This window comes from Oreochromis niloticus, linkage group LG13 (assembly GCF_001858045.2).
Source record: "Oreochromis niloticus isolate F11D_XX linkage group LG13, O_niloticus_UMD_NMBU, whole genome shotgun sequence".
Taxonomy (NCBI): domain Eukaryota; kingdom Metazoa; phylum Chordata; class Actinopteri; order Cichliformes; family Cichlidae; genus Oreochromis; species Oreochromis niloticus.
Window position 1 is genome coordinate 16,640,553 of NC_031978.2, and position 21,590 is coordinate 16,662,142.

The window sequence follows — 21,590 nt, forward strand, 5'->3', positions numbered from 1 at the left end:
AAAAGACCAAAATAGGCACATTGAAAAACAAAAGGCTGGGTTTTTAGATGACAAGTAATGCCAAGTTTGAACCGCACTCAAGACACAGAGAGCGGGAGAGAGAGACAGAGAGAGAAACACGGCCTGACTTCTGCTCTGGACACGAGTGGGTGGGTTAGGGCTGCTGGTGAGACACCAGACTACAAGAATCTGTGTCAAGTTGAACAGGCAGCAAGTATTTCACAGTAGTCCTCAAACAACAGGAACAGTCAGATGAAATGTCAGGCTGTCAAAACATTGATTAGCATTCGCCAGGTTTTTAAGCACTTAGCTGGCTGCAGCTGTGCCGACACACACAGCAAACAGCGGCAGAGACGGTGCAACTTGGTAAATTGCTGAGTAACAAAAAGCTAATTACTGAGACACAAGTAATTAGTTGTTTTCCCGCTACGTACTTCTAATCAGCATTACCTCACTGCTTTACCGAGGTACAATGACAGGGGTAATGTTAACTCACTACCTTAATCTTTTCTGTGACTAATCAGCATGTGAGACTGAACAACTGCACAACTTAAGCACGCGTCGCAACTTTCTGCAGCCCAAACTATCAGAAGAGACCGATTGATACTAAACAGATTTGGTTTTAAAGGATACATATTTCCCAATATTTTTCCCCAATATTGGCTAATGCTGCAGCTTAAAGAGAATAATCTCCACATTCTGCCTCAGGATCAAACACACTGTTGGATGCAAACTTAATTTTTCTTCCCGTTTTGCTGCAACTTGTAGCGGGGCCAGTGCATGTGTTGTCTTTCTATCTGCTGAAAATTTCACTATTTTTCCAGTAAGATCGCCTTCACATTCTTGCACAGGCAGCCAAGCACTCCATTCTCAGAGAGCACGCCTGCAATTGTGTCCAGCACCATCTTAAATGACTTTGGAGAAGAAGAAAAAAAGAAAAAGAAAAATTTGATTTCAAAGTGTGTATGCTGGAGCCTTTTAGCCTGTTTAGTGAATCAGACACTTCTGTCTTGTCTCTCAGTCTGGCTGGCTGGCTGGCTGGCTGGCTGGTTGCAGAGAGGCCCCATGAGGGACAACAGAAGGAAAGAAAACTCACACGAACACACACAAACACACACATACACAAACAGACACACTTCCAAGTTTCAAACAGTTGCAGATGGCTTTAATTCCTTGCCCTCTTTCTTTCACAATTTATCAGGTAACCTACTCTGAATGACTGTGCCGCCTTTTCATGCTTTGGTGAGATGACTTAATGCTCCTTTGTTTTGTCAGAAGAAGGGGGGGGCAAACAGCACTAATTAATGTGGTGCAGCTGACAAGTGTTGCTGCTGAAACAATTTCATTACATCACCAATTTAAATTACCCAGGAAGGAGACACTGGAGGGTGCACCCATCCAAAATCTGTTTATACACTTTCTGAGACATACAGGGAGTGGACACAATAATACGAACACCTGCAATCCAATGCAATACCCCAGTAATGAACCCAGTAACTGTTTTTAAGCCTGTAATATCAACTTTTATGCAAGGCTGTGTCAGATTTCTTAGGAATCTGGTGCTTTTGGGTGTTTAAAGCATGATGACATTATAACAGCAGTTAATTTGATCATCCGCTCCAATCATGCTCCCTTCAACTTCAACCTTACTAACAAGTGAAGGGCCCTTTTTGTCACCCTCTCTCAAAGTTCAGCTGTCCTGTAGCAGGGTGCACGGTAATGAAAGAGCAGCAGTCTCCACCTCCTCCTTCTCCTCCTCCTCCACCCATCGTGAGCCCCCCTCTTCTCCGCTCTGCCCAGACTGGCCTCACATCCAGACAGGAGGAATTTAACGGGGAGGGTCCACCAGACTTAAGGCAGAAGCCTGCACTGAGTCAAAGCTGCTCATCCACACTCTGCTGCAGAAGGGCTTGTAAATGTGGCACTGCTGTTCTCTATCGGGGATAGTTTAATGTAGAGCAAGCCAGATGCACAGGCTAATACTGAACCATTACAGATGTGAGTGCACTGCAAGGCTCCAGTGCAGGCATACAGTTATTATAAATCACCTGAGCATTGTCTTAATTGTAATAGTCACACTACAACACACATATACACACAAATACATATAGTGCAAGTAAACTATCTATCAGAGGCCAGAGTCACAAGGTCTCCCTGCAAAGGTCCCAAACGGCCTAACACGTTGAGCCACTGAATGATCTTTGAATGATCCCTGAGTACATCCAGCAAACACAACTAGTGTTATCAGATAGCAATTACCACTGAAGCTGCATGACATGTGCTGTTCAGCAGAACAGAGCAGGGCAGCATATGGACATGCCTACTAATTGCATTACAACAGGTAGCGGATAATAGCCTTGAAGGGAGTCAACAAGCCCAGGCACACTGCTGACTGTTAGCTAAGTGACACACATTCTCAGTTTAGCATCAAACGAGCCATCAGCTGATCCACCGAGACGAGACATTCACCCACACATACACACGCAGACCTGCAATCACTGACTTACTAGCGCATTCCTTTCTAGTGATTTTAAGAATAATGTACACACGCCTCACGAAATGGTCCTACAGACCCAGTGACTTTGGACGTGTCGCTCCAGCGTAACTACACAGGTAGAGGGGATACGCGGCACAGTCTGGATATTACGCCGCGTAAACGAGCTCCGGCTCGGCTCTTAACGTGCACCCGCTGGCACGAGACTCTCAGCGGCTGCTAAAAGGTTTCCAAGAGGTCACCCTATTGTTAGCAGGTAGTATCTGTCCAGCGGGAGGCAAAACCACACACGCAAACACACGTTCAAAACCCCGCTGTGTAACACAAAAAATAACCAGGCGCGAAACTTACTTTGAGCTCGGACCCGAGCGGCAAAGCGGCGTATTGTGTCTCCAAACCGCGTGTTTACGATGCTCCCCTCGCTCACTCGCTTCCCTTCCACAAAGACGACGTGAGAGCTCCGAAGACGCTGTGACTGAGTGACTGAATCAACTATCGTAGAGCACGGCAAGTTGAAGTGTCAGATTACACTGGCTATTCAGTTACCAGAGAGAGCCGTGCTCGGCGGCCGGCGTGAAAACGCGACCTAGACTTTCCGCGGAAGGACACCCGGGTGTGAAGGCGTAAGTAGACGCTAACAGCCTGATAACGGCACGTTTCACACTGGAGCGGAGTGCAGCCCGCAGCTCCGGCTATTGTCTGCTTTTGTGTCATTACAGCAGTGATGCCTCAGAGCTCCACTGTGTAACCGAGCCAAGAGTTAATTGCTAATTCAGCCATTGTGTGAGTTTAATAGCTGTTAGTAAAACATGATAGGAATATACATGAAAGCCAACATCGTAAGCTTATCTGAGATACAGATTTATTCACGTTATTATCAGAAAAACAACTTAATAACTAGCTAGTAATTATTATTGTTTTGTTGTCGTTGGTAGCAGTAGTGATGTGAACTCTATTAACTTTATTAGCCAATTTTTATTGTTCTTTTTATTATTATTATATATTATTGTGCCTTTAAAGTGTAGTGGTTTACACATTTGCCAAGAAAGCAAACAGTCCCTTGTTCAGTCTCAGAAAAAGACACAAATCCCTTTGGAGTTGTATCAGGAAGGGTATCGGGTGTAAAAATCTACCAAGTCAAACATCCAATGTGACCACCTGTGCATAAGGGAGCAAACAAAACTCTTAATAACTGTCTAATTATTATTATTATGCTTTAAGGTTAAGTACAGGTCATCCCTCACATGTTAAATCATCATTAAATGTGAGAAAGGATTCAAATTGAAGAAAAGTCAGCAAGACACAGTACTTGTTGGTTATTTTTTTGTTGTTGTTTTTTTTAAATCATTTCACTTTAGCTTCACTCAGGGGCGATTCTAGGTTCAGATTTTTAGGAGGCCTCAGCTCATTAGTTGGATGACCTATTGTAGTGTCTAAGAACAACCAGAGATTTCAATCCAATCCACCACTTTTCACCCGTTTCAGGGTGGAGCCTTTAGTTATCAAACCTGAGGCAAAGGCTCATTTGTTAAAGAAGTTAAAGAAGTATTTTTGGCAAAGCAGATAAGATGAGAAACATGCACAACATTATTTCAGTCTCTTAATCACATAGAGGCAGCCCACCAAATCATCAAGCACTTAAAGCAGCATTAATCAGTACAGACACTGGAAAATCACTCTGCAACACCATAGACCCGTACATGAAGCAGGCTGGTAATAGAGTTGTTTTAAAATTGTTATTAAATTTTTTGAATTCATACAAACCCTCTGTTTATTATGCAGACTCAGCAGAGAGCATCGTCTACCCGAATTTCACGAGTGGAGAAATGATTTGTAGTCCGTCACGTCAATGTAGTGGCAGCCATCCTGTTCGAGCCATGTTTAGAGTGGAATGAATCTTATAAAATGCTGCCATTCATATCAATATTTTCTGTCTAGAACGCCCACTGGCATTTTTAAGTGCGCTACTGGAAAGCATGCAAAGCATCTGTGAAATGAATGAAAAACTACGTAGTGAAAAATAATTGTAGTTTTTCCAGCTAACGTCACTATTTGCTCCTTCATTCTTCATGTTCTTGCACAACCTCTCTGTCCTTACTCTCCATCCTCCTCACTCAACAAGAAACTAGGAAAAATATAATCTTATAATAATAATCACAAGAGCAAGTGGGGGATCCACAATCTACAACAGTACAGCACACTGCCGTGTTATGTGAAATCATCATTAATGAATGTGGACAAATGGAAGCTACAGCTTTATAATTTTTGTGAATGTGACCACATGTCCACTCTCACCTGTTTCTTTTTGCTCTTTCTTTTTGCTGTCTTCATCCTGCTCTCTCAGTCTTTGTGCCGTCACCCAAAAGTTAAATGTTACAGTGAATGAAAGACATAAACTGATCCGTCAGTTCATAGCAATATTCAAACTGAATACAGGCTACTGCTGCACATAGACAGGTAACATGATTTTGACCTGCTGTCACCTGGATCTGGAGCTATACTGTAAACAAACACTGAAGTCCAATTCAACCAGAAAAAGAACAGAATTTTTTTTAACAAGCTAAAATAAGTACATCAGCTTCTTGACTGGCATCGAGCGATATACCAGCAAACTTTGGGATCAGAAGGTTAAAATTAGCTAAAAATCTCTAATGATTTAAGCTACGTTAGCTAATGTTTTTGAGGCTATTTTGAGAACAAATAAAAATTAGCAGACACTTTACAAATCAAACCACTATCCATGCATTATCAGAACGGTTTGAATTTTGCTGTATTTCAGTTAAAGTGTGTTTTAAATCTGCATCACTGATTTGTGTCATTAAATTAGCTCTTCATCTTCTTTCTGCCGCAGCAACGAAAGTCTTATCTAGGCGACAAACAACACTGCTGAAGCAGCAACACCTCTGTGTGAGCACACTGTAACATCATCACATCAACAACACTGGACACTTCGTTCTATCCTGTATTGCTGTCAGTCGACAAGTTAGGAAAACATAACATTTGACGCTAATTCCAAAAACATATAGTCAAATATGCTATTATTAGCACTATTAATATAGCTATGGGGTCGTTTTAGCACTTGCTTATGGCTTTCCCTTGTTCATCTCTGCCCAACCTGCAGTTGCTTTATGACCCACCAGTGGGGCCTGACCCACAGGTTGAGGACCTCTGATTTAAATAATGAGCAGGTTTGGTTTGAAAAGTAATCAGTCACTTAAATAAGTGTCATTTTTTCTCTCAGTTACCTAATTAATTAAACTTCTATTAAGCAGTTACATGTGTATTATAAGTCAGCAAGACACAGTAAGAAACTACTGTTTAGTTGACCATATCTTTCTCTTGGGACCCCCCCCCACACACACAGTTACAGGTAATCGGTTATTTAAATAACTTGCAAGTATTTTTTTCTGCCAGTGAACAATTTAATTAAGCGTATTAGTCAATTATTAGAAGTTTCATGAGTATTACAATATATTTTGATAAGAAAAAAATAGCCTTAATGAACAATTATTAGTTCTAGCAGAATATTAAATATTGTTTGAAGTAATAAATAACATTAAACTGCAGAACTTTATTTACTTATTTGTTTATATTCGAACGTTTCATTAATAACTTCCCATGTGTGAAGCCTATGTGCCGTCTGCGCTCCGCTCCAGCAGTTGTGCAGGCCGGGCTCCAGGTTTTGCAGACGGCCGGTCTCTGGTGGAAGCCTCAGAATAACAAAGACATGTTTGAGAGCAGCGGCAGGCTGGGCTGAGCGGTGACGTCAAGGAACAATGTCTCTCCTCCCGACACGCACACGCGCGCACGGCAGCACGCAAGCTCTTCCCCTCTCTTCCTACTCTGGCGAGGCTGAACTGCCCAGAGGGAGGGCCGGTCAGCTCGCGGTGCATCAGATAGAATCACTCACTCCTCACGCTGTGCCTACATACAGGATGTCTTCTGTGTGTGTGTGTGTGTGTGTGTGTGTGTGTGTGTGTGTGTGTGTGTGTGTGTGAAGAAAATTAAAAAGAAAGAGCAGAGTCCCGGCTAGTCACAGCACAGGTAGACCTGCATGCATGCTTTCCAAACAGTGTATTTCTTGTCGGTGATAAGCATAAAGCCAGTATTATCGGTAAAGGTGATAAAGATTGACAAGATCAGGCCTTCTGAAAGGTAACTGACAATTTCCCTTCACACACTGTCCTCAGTCCAGGGGTCAAATTCCTGTCAGCAGCTCCCGGCCCTGGCTCTTTTCCTTTTTGAAGGGAAGGAAGAGACTGCCATCCTTTTAGCTTCCTGCCTGCAGGGCTCCTGACACTGATGCAGCACGGCCCTAAACGGGGGTATCTGCAGAGAGAGGGGGTTGGTTGGGTGTCTGCATCACACTGCGTCTCAAGGACACCCCAGCCCTCTGGTCGAAACAGCTATCCACACTGATGGGGACAAATGTGGCCAGTGACATCACCGACTCTGGCAGTCACTCATTTTTATTTCAGGGGGCCAGTTTCTTAGACGGAGATTGGGCGAACAGTCAATGTCACAATGCTGTAGCTGTGAGCTCATGATGTGATTTTTTTTTTGCCTTTAAAAATGGCTCATTGAGATGACCCCCTGTCTTTGTGGTGACACCGCTTCTGTTATGGATGTTTTTCACCTGTCATGTTACAGCAGTAATATTGATGTTAACACTGTGATTCACATCTGAGAAATCACATATATATGTGTGTGTGTGTGTGTGTGTTTTCCCTCAAATCCTCAGGCCGTCGTGTTGTCAGACATTTTGAACCTTCTCCAGTTTAAAAGAAGACAAATATAGGTTTCCTTATTACTCTTTCCTCAGAACTTGGGATCAGCAACTGACAGATCTATTGTTGGCTTTTGCCATTTAGTTTTTATTCTGATCGTAATATTAGCCGTTCTGGATCATCCATCAACGCTTTGTTTAATACCAACTCCAGGCGACAAGCCCCGTTATGAGTGTCAGAGGGGCTTGCAGCTGGTCGGGTCATTCTTCGGTGGCACTCCGCAGTTCAAAGAATGGCTTGTTGTCAGAAGTCTTCACTTTCATGGTAAGGCATGCGCCTCAGCTTCTCCAAATAATATGGCCAGATGGCTGCCAATAAGATGGATGGATTATAGGTGGGGTGACTTCGGCTTGACTTGGCTCTGTGTATAATTTCATACACGCAGCATTTCAAAGGCTGAGCGAATGCATCAAAGGAGAACAAAGAGAACTCGCAGTGAAGCATGCTTCGACAAGGTTAATACATATTGCATTGTGTTGGAGTGTATCAAATTAACATATGAAAACTGTTTAGCCCTTTAAACATTAGTGAACATCAAGGCAAGCCTCGGCTCCCGACTCGTGCTCAAACACGAAATGATGTACATTTCCTTTGGCCACCGTTCTGCTGGTGACAAGGCGGCTCTCTATAGAGGCAGCGCCGGGAGTGATGGATGCTGCTGGGGCTTCATGTTGCTACATGATGGAGGGAAAATTTCAGTTGTGCTGACATCAGCTCTCCCATTCACACAGAGGTGTGATGGTGGTTTATATGCCACCCTGTTGTCGCCGCCATGACTGAGTGACTGACAGAATGACTGATACGTCTTTCACAGGACAAAGACAAAACAACGTTTTCCACTGGTGTAAGGCGTAAATCTGTTTTCTGACCCTGCTCCTAACCATGCTTTCTGCTACTTTGCTAACAAAAACTTGCAATTATGCAACTAGTAGTTCCATAACAGTGCACTCCAGTACTTTAGAAGCACTCCCAGGCTATTTCTCCCAATAAATTCTGCAGTGACCCTTCGGGATGCTTGTTTTGCGTTATTTATTGCATTAACCTTTCATAAAGTGGGAGTAGAAAGAAAAGAATCCCATGAAGTTTCACCACTTTGTCCATATATGTAGAAAAATGCTTCAGACCTCATTTGAACACAAAACACCCATCACAATTTTTCCAAAGCCCACTTTAAACCTTTAAATTGTTTGTTCTGCGTGATGACCACCAGCTTTTTTTAAAAAAACTTTTTCACTATTTTCTTAACCACCCAATTCAGGGTCATAAGGGCCTGGAGCCTATGGAGCTGTCTTGAGGTGATAGGTGCAGTGAACCCTGGATCGGTTGCAAGCATGGCTTAAAGAATATCTGACCAATCATTGCATTTTTAAAATGGAATTAGTTGCCACAAACCGGTATGAGTCATGGGTTAAACATGGGTTAAACCCACATGCCGAATATCCTGTTTTTAAAAAAAATAAATAAATAAATGCTTGTGTGTGAAAATGATTTAACTGATTGACCGGGTGACTGAATCCAGAGGAGGTGAGACAAGGGTTAATTTTCAGGACAAGTAGAGAAGATGTGGGGCAGTAAATGGATCGTCTCCTGCAGAGAAAAGGCAGAAGAGCACTATTTTAAAACAAGACAAGAGAAGTCTGGTTGAGTACACCATTGATTGTCTCTGGCTGTGAGAAGAACAAGGAGCAGAGCGAGAGAGAGAGAAAGGGAGAGGAGGAGAGAGGACAGAAAACAGATGATATGACTGCTGGACTTTGGAAGCTTGGACAGCCTTTTATAAATGCTCGCTCTCGCTCTGTCTGCGTGTTTGTGTGTGTTTCTCTGTCTCGGTTGAACTCTCCATTTCTCTTCTGTTTTTCATGGTGTATGTTGACTGAGCAGTAAGGCAGACAGCCCGGGCCCCATGCTGACTAGTCCGACTGGCTGTGGGGAGCAGAGAGGCAATCAATGAGTGCTCACAATAGAGCGCCAGCATCCAGATAGCTAACAGCTCCCTGAGGCCATGGGAAATAGGTGGAGAAGAGGGGGATGATAGAAGAAGGGGAAAGAAAGGAGAGAAAAGGCAGAAGAAAGGTACAGAGCATTGAGCAAAGAGATTTCGTGGGTGTTATAGGTGGTTTTCCAGCCACTGGCAGAAATAAAATAGAAATAATAAAGGAAAAAAAAAAGCCTGTTTGAAATACTAAAGCACACATTCCTTTGTGGTTGTTTATGTTCACTAAAGCATGTGTAACTTGAAGATTACATACAGTTCAGGAAGCAAACTCTTGGCTATATCCAAATCAGGAGTCTTAAGTTATGAGATGTGAAGTGAAGAGTGGTGGTGCAATGCTTTGGGTGATGGCTGCAGTGATAGCACTATTTTTAGTTGGCTTCTTATTCCCCTCATTGTTGCATAGTTTGCATGTTTGCATACGTGTGCGTGTGTGTGTGTGTATGTGTGCATGAGAGAGAGAGACATGGAGCGCGAGAGACTCTTTTTTTTATTATTATTATTATGCAATGCAGTATCTGACCTTGGCAAGAACATGAGCCAGAGGGATAGGGAGAGAGCTGAGTAAATGTGTGACCATTTCAACCTCTGTGTCATCCTTGACTGCACAACTAGCTACCTCACTAGTCACAGGGGAGCTCTCATGAGGACTCCGAACATTATTAATTCAGTTTATTCAGTTCCATAGGTTGCCTGCTCCGCGTGTTACACCACCATCAGAGCTTGTTGCGAGGCTGGAATGGAAAAAAGGGTGACTTCTTTTTGTACTAAATTAAACATAGCTAATACTCGCTTGGTTTGCTTGTTGAAACCGGTCAAATTCCTATTTAAAGCACAACCATTACCTGCCGTTTAAAACAGCTGTCAGTAGAAATCCTCTTATTGCTACAAGGAAACCTTGACCAGAGTTAAAAAGGAAAACAGGCTGGCAGACAAGCCACCTAAGCTAGTGCCTATTTCTCAGGATGACATTAATATAATAGCGCTGGTGCCCAAAACAACTTTGTATTGATTCGCATAACCTTTTAAGCCAGTCGATTGCTGCACTCTAACTCAGAATGCTTTAGCATGGCTATGTTTTCAAGCAAGGATTTGTTGCGGTGTTGCATGTTAAATATTATGTCTGGTGGTGTTGTTTTTTTTAAATATAGTTTTGTGAGTAGGCTTTCTCAGCTCTTTCTCATCAAGTTGTTAAAAGTAAGAAGTGCCATCTTTTACTGACGTGGCTCTTTCTGGTATCATGACCCCTTCAAAGTTGAAGTATTATTTAAAGCTATAAATACTTATGTAACGTCTGTTTTAATGTGCTTTTATTCCTGATGTGCTGACTCATACTCTTCAATGGTGCTATTGCTTCCCAACTCACAGGTCATGGTGACTCATCCTCAAACACAGACTCTTAAGATCTTGAGGGAGTTCATGAAAAAAGCTGAATGGCCAAAGACACTGGGGTTGTTTGTAAGTACATGGCATGCTCACTGCATTTTCCACTTGAGTGTGCCCGAATATGTTGTGGCAACTGGGTGTTTTTGGCGTTTAACAGGGATTCTGCCTCTCAGCGCACATGCAAAAACAAAGCCTGTTCCAAACATGCGACATTAATAACCACCACGTAGTAGTTGTTATTGTGCTGCAGCTGAATGTTTGCGGGACATGTTTACAAAAGAGTCTCCACCCTTTCCTTCTTTCTAAGAAATCCTGTGTGACAATTGAGCCATTTGAAAGCAGATGTTGTCTTTTCAGGTTTTCCACATGCAACACCCTCTGAGGCAGTCAAATATACTGAAATGCACACAATGAAACCACATACAGTACTTTGCAAAAATCTTGAAAACGGGACACAAATGCAGTGATTTATTGAAACAAGCAAAAACAAAGTTTTTATAATTCTAGCGAGCTTGAAAGTCAACTCTCTTAACTCTCTATGAATATTCAAAGCTCTTTTTTGGATGTTGGCAGCTTTTTGTTCCATTCTCTGTGAAGCTGATCCCACACTGCTTCAATAATATTGAGGTCTGGGCTCTGGGGAGGCCAGTCCATGACTGATAGTGTTCCACTGTGTGTTTTTATATCCAGGTATACTTTTACTGCATTGGCAGGCTGGTTGGGGTCATTTGTCATGGTGAAAAACAAAGTTGTTCTTTCCAGATGGTTTTGCATGGTCGATCAAAATCTAATGGTACGTTTCTGTGTTCGTATTTTGACAAGATCCCCGACACCACTGATTGAAATACATCCCCAAACCATGACAGATCCTGCAGCGCGTTTCACAAATGGCTGTAGACACCAACTGTACCTCTCTCCGGAGTTCCTACGTACATATTGACAAAACTTTAAATTTGCATTCATAACTCCATGAGACCTGTTGAACTGATTTTCAGTGCAGTTTTTTGTGTGATTCTGCATACCTCAGCCTCTTATCCCCGTTTCCCTTCTTTAACAATCACTTCTTGACAGCCAATCTTTCACTGAGACCATTTCTGATGAGACTAACTGGATCAGCTGAAGGGCCAGATGCATCTCTCCGGTCCTGTGGGATCGTTTTTAGGCCTGTCACTTTTTCTCTTGTCCTCCACTTGTCCAGATTCCTCAACTTTTTTAAGGACACACTGCACACCATGGCAAGATATGACAAGTTTTTGGCTAATGGCTCTTTGGGAATCACCTTGTTGTTGCAAAAATACATTTATACCTGTCAAACTGTGTTTTCTTCCTCAGTATTCATAGATGAAAACTTAACAATAGAAAAAAAATTATGTTTTTGTGACAGCCTGCTCGTAACAAATCGCCTAAAGGTACAATTTAAAATTGGTTGTTTGCTAAGTTGTGTGTTATGTGTAGACACAACAGTGGTTCGTCTGTTAGGTACATTTTTATGCTTGAGTTGACCAAAAGGCCACTGTTAAATGGCTTAACAAAAACGGCATTCCTTTGAAAATTGTCAGGTATGAGGACTGGAATGAAAATGAGTGAAAAACAAAGAAACTTTGAAAGACTTTCAGAAACTCAGAACTGTTGGACAAGACCAGTTTTAAAAAACTGCAAAAAAGGCTCCTTGGACACAAAATACAAAGAAGGGGCAACAGGCTTTTTCCACAGATCTCTAAATCTTGTAAACTAAAGAAGTAGTCTAGTAGTAGTAGACATATATATATATGGATATTAGAGAACTGAAGAGACTAAAGTAGAAGTAGGCATTCATGACACTGCAAGAGAACACTCACAATGTCCACTTAACAGCAGAAACACAGCCGGTAGTCTGCTTAAGAGACTTAGCCATCCCAGATCTCTGTGATTATATCCATTAACAATGACTAATCATGTTATAGAACCTACCACTATCTACTTTGCCAAAAAAACTCTGTGAGTGAGCTTACAACCTCTCGTGTGTCTCTGGAGGGAAAGTGCTTTGTTCCGCAGATGAATCTCGGAGCCACGAAGCAGCGGGAGTAGGTATTGAATCTCCTCCAGAAAAAATAAATAACGCCCTTGTCTGCGAGTGACCAGTGCTCGCTTCCAGACTTTCAAGGCAGCTCGAGTTACTGTGGCCCCTAAAAGGAGCAGACAGGTTGTGTCTGAGAGAAATACCTTCCCACAGATGACATCATTGTGCGGGAGAGCGAGGCACAGAGCAAGCCAGGGATGGCTCCACCACAAAGGCTCGATACTCTATCAAAACATAAGATCATGTCCTGATCTTTTTCTCCTAACACATCTAACTGCATGATGTTATCGCTGAGAACACTGTGTCCTCTGTCAGAAGGTTTGGATGTATTGCTGACTGATCAAGACCCTTATTAGACTGTTATGTGTCCATGGAGAGGAAAGCTCCAATCTTCAATTATTAGTATTCATAAGGCATGAAAACATGACCTTAATTCCCCAGAGTGGCAACGCTCAGACACTACAGTTTTCTATTTAATATGTGCGAGCTCGCACACATGCACATACACACGTGCACACAAAAGATGGTGTGATCTAACCAGGCAGTCTTAGAGATGAGTCTATTGTGTGGGTTGAAATTAGCTCCCACCACCCTTCTCCCAATGAGGGTGGTCTCCCCTGGGCGCTGTGGATGACATTAAAGGGATTTGTCCATGAAGATCTGACTCCATTACTGCAGATAATGCTCTGGTAAGACAACCACAGAGATCAGAGAGAGAAGTGTGCCGCTTCCAACTTGTAATCATGTGTATCTTAATAATCTGAAACGGACTCATCTTTTCATCTACTTCATCTTCATCTTCGCTTGTTTGCAAAGCAGCACAGAATCACGGAGGTTAACAGGGAGCAGCACTGTGAGAGCGTTTACTCTTAAATGTTGCCCATACAGTTAGGTGGCTGCTATTAAAGGATGGAGCTAAAGGGTAAAACCAAAACATTTTAAGCCAAAGAAAACAAAGTGATACTACAGAAGACAGCACCACCTGCTGGCTGTGTCTAGTCAGTGGTGTGGGGGGTGGGAGGGCTGATACGTGCATGCATGCAAAGATGCAGAGATGTAAGTGCACTGTGAGCAAGTGAGTCCCTGCAGTTGCAGAGCCTAAAAGGTGTTAGAGTTATGGTTTGTGATCAAAGAGTCCCAAGTTAACTTGTTGCATTGCTCAACTTGATCAAGTTTAAGCAATGAAACCAAGAACCAGGACAAGCAGTTATGCTCTGTGACTAAGACAAGAGAACAAGACGTTCGTGTTCAATCGAATGTTCCTGTACAAGCACAAGTGGGAAAACAAAAAACATTCTGTCCTACAGCGGTCATTCACGGTCTCACTCTGTTGTTGACACTCCTGTGTGACGTGACGCAATAAATGGCGTTTTAGCTGTGCAAACATCTCACCGAGAACGGACTCTGGACCTTATTTACCAGTGAGCTGTTAACCTCCCCAGCCACCACCCACCCACATGTTGCCACATATGGGACCTACTGTACACAAACAGAAAAAATGACTCATCCTTGTGTTAGGAAGGGAACCGCCCAGGTCCTTCGACGAACAGTATCAGTATGTCTGCATCTATATAGCACCTGACCCAACACTCAACTCACCGCGGCTCTCTTGCCCTCATATCCTAATGCTGTTTGGAATGCGTTGCCAAGCAATGGTCTCTGTAAACACAGCACCTGGCAATTCTGACAGGAAACCTCTGTAGCTCTCTGGAAAATTAGATGCCATTATGGCGTGCATGCCCATTTGTTCAGATAACTGGATATCCTTGCATGGGATCTTTTTGTCAGTCTCAGCTGTTTTGCTTCTACTCTAGCCCCGAACTGTTTTTTTCCCCTGCTTTTGTGCATTTACAATAACTTTTCCTACAACCTTATCGCTATGTGTTGGTTAATGAGCTCCTAGCATCAGCTCCCATTCCTCCTCATTACTATAAGCAAGCTTTCACCAATTAACTCCCCCTCTGATTTGCACAACAGAGGTGGCCAAGAAAGTGCCATTACTGAGCCGCCGAGCTGCTTACTCTGTCCCATCAATTTCCTGTTATTGTTGGCAGTTGAGCTGAAGCCCCAGTATTGATCTCTCACCCTGGGAGAAGATAAGGTGAGGAATCGAGATGGATTCCATATCTATTATCTAATGGAATTCCTCCTCCCAGAAAGGGCTATGGATTTTCTGCCATTGGACCTGCGAAAATGTGTGTCTATGTGGGCCTCCACTGCGTGTGTGTGTGTGCGTGTGTGTGTGTACGCAAGTGTCCCCTCTTCAACCATAGAATGACACTTTTGTAGGATAGATTAATGCAGCAAGCACAATATGGCGGAAAGTGGCACTGAGGCTTTACGGACTGTTGAAGCATTCAGGGAAATGCACTCTCTATGAATGTGTATTGACCTGCTGCTCTTCAAATGGCCCTCTCAGGGAAGTGCAGATACATAGGCTCTCATGTGTGGAGTATTGCATCAAATTTTGACACAGAGTGGTGCTGTTATGGTGGCTTTCGTTAGACTGCAGCTTGTATATATCCAGAGGTATTACTTTCTCAAATGCCATTTTTCTTAAAGTGTTTCTAACATAGACAATAGATCAAATGTGGATGTAGCTGCAGTGGCAGATAATAATCAAACATAGCAAGCTGCATCATTAGTCTGTATAAGTACATCACATGGACACAGATACCTGCTGATTAGTGGAAAGTAGAATGATTGAATTAAATAATTATTCACTCGCCAAGACTTCTTGGATGGACAGTTAGTATAATTGATTATACAAAAAGCCTCGCTAGTTTTGACAAAAATGCTCAAAAAGGCAGCACCAACACCGCAAATAAGTAAGTAAGTAAGCCGAGATGAGAGCTAGCAACTGTTTGTTTCCCCATGTACGTGTAAGTCAGGCTACCACAAGTTTAATTATGCAAACTGTAGGTCCTGATAAAGTTTAATAGTGGAGTTATCCTCTGTGCAGTTGTTAAAGAGGTGGAATTACATATTGATGTTTTGCATGTGACCATTAACCATGTGATAGTGTAGGGTCAGATGAATAAGGCCCCAGTCACACAGGCCCAGAGACTGTCTGACAATCGCCAGTCGTTTGAGACAAATCTTGAGTAATGTGCACATGATGTCACTTGAAAAACCTCAGTGGTTACTAAGGCTATGTCCACACGTACCCGGGTATTTTTGAAAACGCAGATTTTTCTATGCGTTTGCACCTTTCGTCCACACGTAAACGGCGTTTTCGGTCAGTGAAAACGGAGATTTCTAAAAACTCCGGCCAGGGTGGATATTTTCTAAAACTCCGTTTTTGCATTTACGTGTGGACGAGAAAAACGGAGAAAACGCAGCGTCAAAGGTGTGCGCCTTTTTTGACGTCACAGTGTGCGCCACGTTGTTGTTTCGATGAAATGAATTTCTACAATACTGTTACTGTTAATTGTCCTCTCTGCAGTGTTTAAATGCTTACATATACACACACAGTTACTGTCCCTCCACACATACGACTCGGTTCTGCTTCTATGCCCCAGCTTTGTTTACTATTTCCCACCGAGGCTTCTAGACTTCTGATTGGCCAACATTTCTACACGGTTAGGAATATAGCGCCACCTGCTGCTTTGGCATGTTCCTAGCAGCGTTTTCCTTCATTTCTGCCTTTACGTGTGGACGGGATTATTTTTTAAAACGAAAACGGAAAATCTCCGTTTTCAAAAATACCCGTGTACGTGTGGACATAGCCTAAAACTGCTTACATCAAGCTCTAAACATGTTTATTTTTACTCAGGGATGTACTAAGCCTCTGGTGGCCTTTTGTGGAATTGCACATTTTGGCATATTCAGGTTAGAAGTTACTACTTGGTTTCTAAAAATGATTAAGTGGTTAATTATTAATAGTTTAATTATTTTAAAAAAAAACTCGGTTATGTCTTATAGTCAGGTATGAGCAATATGACAATCTTTTAGAGTGTCAGGCTGTGCAAAAAAAAATGCTCAGTAAATGATAAAGTGAGATTCATACTTTTTTAAAAAGTAACAGCAAAGGTTAGTAGTTAATTTAAGTTAATTTAAGAGTTTCATGTCATGTCCAATAAAGTTACTAATAATGACTTCAGTCCATTAAGTTGATATTCTTTAGTATTCATAGTTAAGTATGCATTAGCTGTATTTTGGAGAGAATGCATATGAAAAACTCTGCATAGACTTCAGTATTTGCACTTCCATTAGATAAGCAATAACATTATGCCTCATTTGGAGTCTTGATTGCATCCCTCTGTCCTGGTGTATACCGTAAATGGAAATGGCGCCGTGAAAAGCTGTGATTTTATGTACCATGCACAACATATTTCACTTTTTTTTAATCATTTCATTGACTGTTAAAATACTTTTTTTAAAAAACAACCTTCCGATTTAAACCTTTAAAAAAATAATCTATGGCAGCAATTTTCAGAAGGTTAAACATGACTCTTAATAATGGATTGTCTATAAGGAATATGCGAACGAGTTAACAAGTGTGTTTGTAGAAAGTTGTGCATCAGAAGATTAACCATTTTTGGAAAAAAAATCATTGCAACTGTAAGTATAAATTGATGTTTATACAAGTTCATTGTACTGCACTGTTTTTAATTTATCCTTTTTTTTTACATCTTGCATGCTACTTTATCAGATCATCAGATAAGCTATGCAGATTATCCTCTCTTTTTAATCACACACAGGCATAGGCTGACCCTGCAGAGATAGCACCTCGGATTTTCATTTTCTAATATCCCACAGACATTAAGAACAGTTTCATCCCCTTTAAAAAGTGAGTGCACGGGTTAGATGGGAGTTGCTGGAACTATAATATTTCTGTATCCCATTATGACTTGATTATCTCCCAAAGAGAATAACAAAAAGGTGTTTGGATGGTGTTGGAAATAACTAAGAATCAGCAATGTACCACCGTGATAGCTGCACTTCCAATAACTATACACAACAATATTACAAAGAAGCATAAATCGATGCGCTGTGCAGCAGAATGCAGGTGTCTATGTTCGGGGACGATAGAGTCCCTGTGTAATCAAGCTGCGGCACAGCTGTATAGTGAATATTGTCATTCTGAGTGACTGCTGATAAGATGGCACCTGCTTTACAACACACAGGGGACAGAGCTGCAGTGTTTTTTGTGCAATCAGGGAAAAGGAATTGAAAAGCTGTTTTGATTACAGTGTGTGAACTGTTACAGTTACTTTAACCTACGCTGCATTGTAATGGATAGATAAATACACTTTCTTCTGCGGTAACAGGCTAAAACCTGGAAGACAGAAGTCGGTTCTTTAATGGGGAAAGTGATAGCGTTAGTGGGTAAATGAATGTCAGCAGCAATTAGAGGCCCGTCTAATAGCATCTAACAGAGAAGCCAGAGCGCAGACGGGTCAGGAGTTTACCATGTATCACCAGCATTATGTCCACACAGAGCTGATACTTTCCAGCCAAGGATGTCTCGAGGGCAGGGAGGCAGCAGGACAAGCAGGCGATTAATGTGCATACAGCGGAGACTAACAATAAAATACAAAAAGCTACCATCACTGAATAATTCCCTGAAGGGTATATGCAACAGCTTGTTGTCCTTCGTCTTGGATTTGAGCCTTGGATGTCTGTGGAGAAGCTGAAATAGGTTTAAAATTAAAAAATTAACTGTAGGGGTAAGATTGGTAGGAAAGGAATAGAAAAAGACTCCAAAATAAAAATGTAAATGAAAATAGGTGTAATGAGTACTGTGCAAAGGTCTTGAGCCACCCTTCATTTCTTTGCATTTTCCTAAAATAGAGGGAAAGTTGTCCAGCAGTTTATTTAATCATGTGAAAACATACATGGAAGTATATAAAGCGAAAAAACTGTAACAGCTTATAAAATTCTAGCAAACTTGAAAGTCAATATTTGGTATGAACACCTTTATTCTTCAACAATGCCTGAACTCTCTTAGCCAAGCTTTCTTGTAATTTGTTTAAGTAGTCTTCGGGAATAATTCTCCAGGCTTCTCGATAGACATTCAAAGCTCTTCTTTGGATGTTGGCTGCCTTTTGTTCCTTTCTGTCAAGATGACCCCGCAGATTAAATCCGGGTAGTGTGGATACCAGTACACGATTGAGCTCAAACAATGACAGAGCCTCCACCATGTTCTACAGATAACTGTAGATCCTCACTGTTGTACCTCTCCCCAAACCAAAAATGTGAAATTTTGGATTCATCACTTCCTAAGACCCGTTGCGTCTGATTTTCAGACTAGCCCAGATCCATCTTTCAGTTCTGTATCAATTCTTTGCCAGATTTTCTCCTTTTATGAATGATATTATTTTGAGATACTGTTAATCTGGTGTAGATATTCTTTTGTTTTTTCACGTCTGTCAGATCTTTTTTCCCACTTTTCTGAGGACACACTGCACACCATTCCGAGCTAGGGCATGTGTTCGGCCAATAGTTGTTTGGGAATCATCTTGTTAATGCAAAAATGCTATTTTATGCCTGTCAAACTGTGATATCTTCGGCATTTTTCATAGACTAAAACTTAAAAATAGGAACAAATTATATATTTTTTGTGAAAGAAAAAAAAACTTTGAAAGACTTTCAATGCCAACAAAAAACAATTTCAAAAATTAGAAGAAGGTTTGGCAAAATATAAAAAATTCAGTGGTGGCTTGAAACTTTGCACAGTACTGTTTCTGGTCATGCACAGGCAGCACAATATCTGATCTGTGCTGTGGCTGCCATCACAAGAAAACTCACACGTGGGAGCAAAAATACAGTCCTCATCATGTTATGCACTAATATTAAACCACAATTACTGCAGCACAAGTCTGGCCAGGGACTTTTTTATTAGGAAAATAAATAAAAGGATATTCAAAACTCAAATAAAGCACTAACAAAGAAAGAACGAAAGAAAGAAAGAAAGAAAGAAAGAAAGAAAGAAAGAAAGAAAGAAAGAAAGAAAGAAAGAAAGAAAGAAAGAAAAGGGCTTTGGCTGCATATTCAGAGGTTTTCCCCATTGGGTCTGGCACACTGGGCTAATCTCATCCCATGCTGACACAGTGTCTACCTGCAGAGAGAAGGTCCAAGGATAGAAAGACAAAAAGAGCAAGGATGTGTGTGAAAAAGGAGAAGGGGGTGAATGGAGAACAAGAGGAATTCTGTTAGAGAGCAGACGATGAGTGGAGTGACGTTCACAGTAGCAGTAAAAGAACAAAGAGGATACAGATAGTTTATAGTGATGAGTGCCGAGATGACGCAGCGATACTTAAAGCTGTGACATCCTGAAACCTGGGAAATAAAAATAAAATGCTGTAGAGCTATAGAACAAAACACATGTGCACATTCTAGATGGAGGTTTAAACTGTGGTGCCTTAGCCTGCATTTCCAGGCCAACTAGACACCTTTTGTGCCTGTCATTACTGAAGTGTGTAGGAGGCAGCGGCAGAAGATGACATCAAGCTTAATTAGATATAATTATCCCTTTCTTTATCGTCACCCTCCAGACCTCAGAGCTATACTGTATAGCGTACACTCCAAACAATGCACACAGCACCCTCTTTTGGCAGAAAAACCCTCCTCTCGCTGGTGTTTACTAGCAGTCAATGGGCCATATGGAAAGTGAAGAGGCTCCAGTTTTGACACCATTAGCTTTAATCGGTCCCTTGGTGCAACATGTCTGAACACACTCTGTACTCTGGCGCCGAGCAGGATAGTTTGTCACCTCCTCTGAACGTTTATACCCGACTCTGATTGTGGAGGAGGAGCACGTCGGGCGCTTTAAGTGTAATTTAATAGAAGCAAACTACAAAATAAAGCATCGCAGAAAGACTGCATTCTGCTTAATTGCAGAACAAATCCACCATATGCCAAAAAAGGGGTTTATCTATGTAAACATATGATTTGACTTTGATTTGAGGCTTTTAATCTCCCTTCTGTCATATGTGACTCTGATCCAATTTTTAATTAACAACATCTTATTGCCACAGTAGTGTACTTTTTAACAACACTTTTTTTTCTTCCCCAGATTACAGACATAAAAAAGAAACCATGGTGCATAATTAAAGGCTTGAAATGGGACTAACAGGATTTTAGCATTATGGACGCCAACTCTTCTTGGATGACTTAGTTTATATAGGAATCTATTGGTGAAAATGCAGTCGAGACATTTAACAGGTGCGTGTGCACGCTGCCTATAAGGGTAGTTTAATAGCTTTAATATGATACATGTATATTTTTCTTCTTTTCAGTGATGCTAACTTAGTCGTTTCCGAGATTCTTGCAGATAAAATTCGCCTTGTATCCTATAATAATCACCCGTGTCCATGGCAACCATGTTTCCTCTGGCACCAAGGAGCTCAGGTGCATAGTCTTCCTCCACACATGCTCACTCTCTTCCCTCACACACACACTCAGGCTAACGGCTCCCCTGACAACTGAGCACAGCTTGCATGGAGTGAATGAAATGAACACCAGAAACACCCAGCAAACTGTTACATCAACCCTTTCTGGCAAAGTCCTCCCATCACATCTGCTTTTGTTATCAGCTCAGAGGAGCTGCCTTCTGTTGGGTTAGGGTTTGAAGGAAATCTGTCCTTCCCTGTTCTTTTTACTTTTTCTCTATTTTGAGAGGAGGGAGGGGAGCGTATGGAAATCAGAATGGTAAAGACAAGTAAAGGTGCCTGTGACATATATGTGCATAATTGGAGCACCTGTGGTTATTTTTGGTTCCACGCTTATACCACGCGCAGATAGCATTATGATGGATTTTAGCGTCTCTGTGCACAACAGGGCACTGAGTGACACTCAGAAGATTGATATTGTCTTCGGTAAAAAGATCTGTGTCACGCTGAATACAGAACATTATGTTATAATGCT

General features: G+C 41.7%; 1 protein-coding gene across 4 annotated transcripts in view; it reads right to left on the reverse strand.

Moving 5' to 3' along the window:
• Window positions 1-3,097, reverse strand: part of zmiz1a (zinc finger, MIZ-type containing 1a) — a 107,842-nt gene extending 104,745 nt beyond the window's left edge. For 2 of the 4 annotated variants that reach the window (XM_019366538.2, XM_019366536.2), the window contains exon 1: window positions 2,846-3,095. The gene's annotated coding sequence lies outside the window, so the exon portion shown is untranslated. Of the gene's footprint in view, window positions 1-2,845 lie in introns of all 4 variants that reach the window. The other 2 variants (XM_019366539.2, XM_005456590.4) reach the window with 2 other exon arrangements.
• Window positions 3,098-21,590: the final 18,493 nt, after the last annotated feature.